Genomic DNA, 4625 nt, shown 5'->3' with positions numbered 1-4625 from the left:
TCTATTTAGAACTCCTTTGCTTCCAAGAACTGAGCTCTGGTTCTGAAAACTTTAGGATGAGAACTACTTTCTAGTCTAGTAAGGTAATGAAGGAAACAAAAACTCTTCAACCTATTCTACTCATACAAACCATAGCTCCCAGTCTCAGTATTTCACTACCACAGAATTAGCTACAATCACTGAGACCTTGTAATGTCTTAGCTATACCCTCAGTTCTTACCTAGTTTAACCAGTCTAACTTCTGAAGTCAGCTCCAAACAGTCTACGCATCTGCAAAGCCCAAGAAGGAAACCACACCTACCTATTCTTTCCTCAAAATTTTGTGTGCACACTTGCAGGCAAAAACATCCTTGAAATTTTCAACTGATTATTTCTGTCTACCACCTTGCATGAATTGAACCCGGGCTCTCCCCCAAGATTTCACTGCCATGCTTTGCAACCCTATCAGAAAATCTCATAGAGATTTATTTTTTAAAAATCTCAAAAGTCCAAGGAACTATAGGGGTCATCCATTATACCTGGTTCTTAAAAATTCTCTTCTAAAATATCCACCAGTGGTCATATGGTCTGTTTCATCACTGTGAAGGCTTGAACTTTGAAGTTCAACCCACAAACCTAGGATAGTTAACATACTTTCCCCTTCTGCTTCTTTTATTAAACTTCTTATGGATGTTCACAAGTTAGGAGACAAAGTATAAACGTTCCTGCTGAGCCACTCTTTATTTCTATTAGGCTATATGGATTAAAAGTTGCAGTCAAGAAACCACTGAAATCCTTTCATTATTGACTGGGAGCGCAGGACCAAAAGATATGCTTTGTTATCTTCCAAATCTAAAAATAATGCTACCAATGTAGCAAAAGCATACCAGAGAGAGTAAGCTACTAAATTGTCATTTTTATCAATGCCAATTTTAAGTGATTGTTTTAGCTGGGCCTGTCTAGGTTTGAGTGATGGTTTAATGGTAGTTGTCACAGTGTAGACAAACAAAGGTAAGGTAAGGTAAAGAGTTTGTACTAGATCCTAGCAGTAATATGGAATAATATAAGTTTATTTCACTGATGAGTGACATGATGAGATCTGGCCTCTAGGAAAATTACTTTGGCTGCTATGTAACAGAAAGACTGGAGAGGAGAGAGCAAGGCAGGAGCCTACCTAGAAGACTGCACAAGAGAGAAGTGCTCGGGGCCTGTATTAGGGTGGTGATCCTGTGAGCAGAGGGGCAGATAGAAGAGATATGAAGGTGGCATGAACATATCTGGCAACTGACTTAGGGTAAAGGAAGGAGAAGGGAATAAACATTTCTGTAGCACCTACTATGTGCCACACAGTATGCTAAGTGCATCATAAGCACAATCTCATGTGATCTTCACAACAACGTTGGGAGTTAGGTATTATTATTATATCCATTTTACATTTGAAAATGACAGCAGTTAAGTGATTTGGTCAGGCTTACACAGCTAGCGAATATCTGAGACCAGATTTTAATTTGGGTCTTCCTGATTCCAGGTCCAGCACTCTATCCACTGAGGCACCTAACTGCCATGTAATTAATACACACACATTAACAAAAACAACTTTATAAAAACATTTCTATTATCAAATTGATTACTAAGCCCTATAGGTTCAACCTTTTTCAGTATCTCCAACACTTGGACCCACTTCTCTGTTCCCACTGCCATCACCCTAGTTCAAACCACCCGTCTGGACTAATGCAGTAACACTCAACAAGTTTTCCTCTCTCCACTGTCTGGTCCCTTTTAATTTATCTTTAAACCCTCCTGCTGAAATCAGCTTCATGCATGACCCTGGTCATGCCACACCTGCTTAAAAATCAGGGGCGCTTTCTCTGCGGAATCACCATGGCGGCCGGGACCCTGTACACGTACCCTGAAAACTAGCAGGCCTTCAAGGCCCTCATCGCTGCCCAGTACAGTGGGGCCCAGATCCGTGTGCTGTCCGCCCCTCCCCACTTCCACTTCATTCAGACCAACCGCACCCTCGAATTCCTCTGAAAATTCCCTGCTGGCAAGGTTTCAGTTTTTGAGGGTGATGATGGGTTCTGTGGGTTTGAAAGCAACACCACTGCACACTACTTGAGCAATGATGACCTTCGTGGCGTGATTCCAGAGGCCCAGGTGATCCAGTGGGTGAGCTTTGCCGACGGCGACATCGTTCCTCCAGCTAGTACCAGGGTGTTCCCCACTCTGGGGATCATGTACCATAACAAAGAGGCCACAGAGAATGCCAAGGAGAAGGTGAGGTGGGTTCTGGGGCTGCTCGATGCCCACCTGAAGACCCAGACTTTCCTGGTGGGGGAGTGTGTGATTCTGGCTGACCTCACAGTTGTGTGTACCCTCTTGTGGCTCTATAAGCAGGTCCTAGAGCCATCTTTCTGGCAGGCCTTTCCCAACACCAACCGCTGGTTCCTCACCTGCATCCACCAGCCCCAGTTCTGGGCAGTGTTGGGAGAGGTGAAGCTCTGCGAGAAGATGGCACAATTTGATGCTAAGAAGTTTGCCGAGAGTCAGCCTAAGGAGACCCCAAGAAAAGAGAAGGGACAGCACAAAGAAAAACAGAAGGCCCAGGCTGAATGGAAGGAGCAGAAGGCGGCTGTGGCTCCTGGCCCAGAGGAAGAGATGGACGAGTGTGACCAGGCTCTGACTGCAGAGCCCAAGGCCAAGGATCCCTTTGCCTACCTGCCTAAGAGTACATTTGTGTAGGGTGAATTTAAGCAAAAGTACTCCAATGAGGACACGCTGACGGTGGCCCTTCCATACTTCTGGGAGCTCTTTGACCGCGACAGCTGGTCCCTGTGGTACGCTGAGTACCGCTTCCCCCAGGAGCTCAGCCAGACCTTCATGAGCCGCAACCTCATCACTGGAATGTTCCAGCGCCTGGACAAGCTGAGGAAGAATGCGTTTGCCAGTATCATCCTTTTTGGCACCAACAACAGCAGCGCCATTTCTGGAGTCTGGGTTTTCCGGGGCCAGGAACTCGCCTTCCTGCTGAGTCCAAACTGGCAGGTAGATTACAAATACTACACATGGCATAAGCTGGATCCTGGCAGTGAGGAGGTGCAGACCGTGGTCCGAGAGTACTTCTCCTGGGAGGGGGCCTTCCAGTACATGGGCAAACCCTTCAATCAGGGCAATATCTTCAAGTGAATGTCTTCCCTGCTACCACCTAGATGCCTGCTTCCTCCTCTGCAGGGAGGTGCCAGTCATTAAACGAAACTGAACACACACACAAAAATCTTCCGGGGTTCCCTAATGCTAAATCAAGTTCAAAGTCCTTTGTCTGGCCTTCAAAGACCTCTTAATTTGAAGCCATGGTACCTTTCCAAGCCCTACCTCATACCTCATACCTACCTTCCGTGTAATCTAAAGCTTTAGGTGACTATTTTCTTTTCAAGGGTGATTTTGATGGATCCAGAATTCCTATCTCTTTGAAATTATGGATATGCCAAAATAAAATAACGAATTATGCAGCTGCATTTTAATTAGCAAATTTATTATTTATCTTTAGGAATTTTGAAAGTAAACTGGCATAGCAGAATGAGCATGGAACTGGATTTAAGACCTGGCTATACACATGCTTTAACTAGGTGACCTACATCAGATCATTTAAATTCTCCACCTCCGGTTGACAGGTGAGGAACCAGTACAATGAAGGGGTCAGGCTACAGGACCTTTAAGTTCTGAAATTTTACAACCCTAGAAGTTAGAAGTGAAAACTCTCACTAGGGAACAGATGTGATTAGACCATGTTGAAGACAGAAGAAAGGAACCTTCTCAGCTCTATTCTTTTTTTCTTCCAAATTTATTAATTTATTTGTTTTCAGTTTTCAACAATCACTTCCATAAATCCCAAATTTTCTCCCACTCCCTCCCCAAGATGGAACACAATCTTATATGGGTTCTACATATTAAACACATTTTCACATTAGTCATGTTGCATAGAAGAATTAAAATGAGTGGGAGAAACCATGAGAAAAACAAAACAAAACATAACAGGAGAAAATAGTCTGTTGCATTCTATGTTCCAACTCCATAGTTCTTTCTCTGGATGTGGATGGCATTTTGCATCATGAGTCCTTTGGAAATGTTTTAGGTCCTTGCATTGCTGTGAAGGGCTTAGTCTATCAGAAACAGTCCTCGCACACTGTGGCTGTCACTGTGTATAACGTTCTCCTGGCTCTGCTCACTTCACTCAGCATCAGTTCATGTAAGCCTTTCCAGGTTTTTTTGAAGTCTGTCTCTTCATCATTTCTTTTTTTATTGTTGCTGACTTTGCTTTTTATTTTTCTGCCTAGCATATCACAGTGCCTAGCACAGAGTAAGCCTTAAACAAATGCTTGTTAATTGATTTCTTCTTTAAAAAAATTTAATTAATTTATTTTCAGTTTTCAACAATCACTTCCATAAGTCTTAAATTTTCTCCCCCTCCCTCTGCCCTTTCTTCCCTAGATGGCTTGCAATCTTATATGGATTCTACACATACATTCTTATTTAACACATTTTCACGTTAGTCGTGTTGCATAGAAGAATTAAAACGAATAAGAGAAACCATGAGAAAAACCAAAACAAAACAGAACATAACACAAGAGAAAATAATCTGCTTCATT

General features: G+C 43.1%; 1 pseudogene; it reads left to right on the top strand.

The window, feature by feature from the left end:
* The first annotated feature begins 1860 nt into the window (after window positions 1-1860).
* Window positions 1861-3165, top strand: LOC140524211 (elongation factor 1-gamma-like; annotated as a pseudogene).
* The last annotated feature ends 1460 nt before the right edge of the window (window positions 3166-4625 follow it).

The sequence above is a fragment of the Notamacropus eugenii genome, chromosome 2, assembly GCF_028372415.1.
Source record: "Notamacropus eugenii isolate mMacEug1 chromosome 2, mMacEug1.pri_v2, whole genome shotgun sequence".
Taxonomy (NCBI): Eukaryota; Metazoa; Chordata; class Mammalia; order Diprotodontia; family Macropodidae; genus Notamacropus; species Notamacropus eugenii.
The sequence above is the reverse complement of the archived record's forward strand: the minus strand, read 5'-3'. Positions and strand labels throughout refer to the sequence as shown.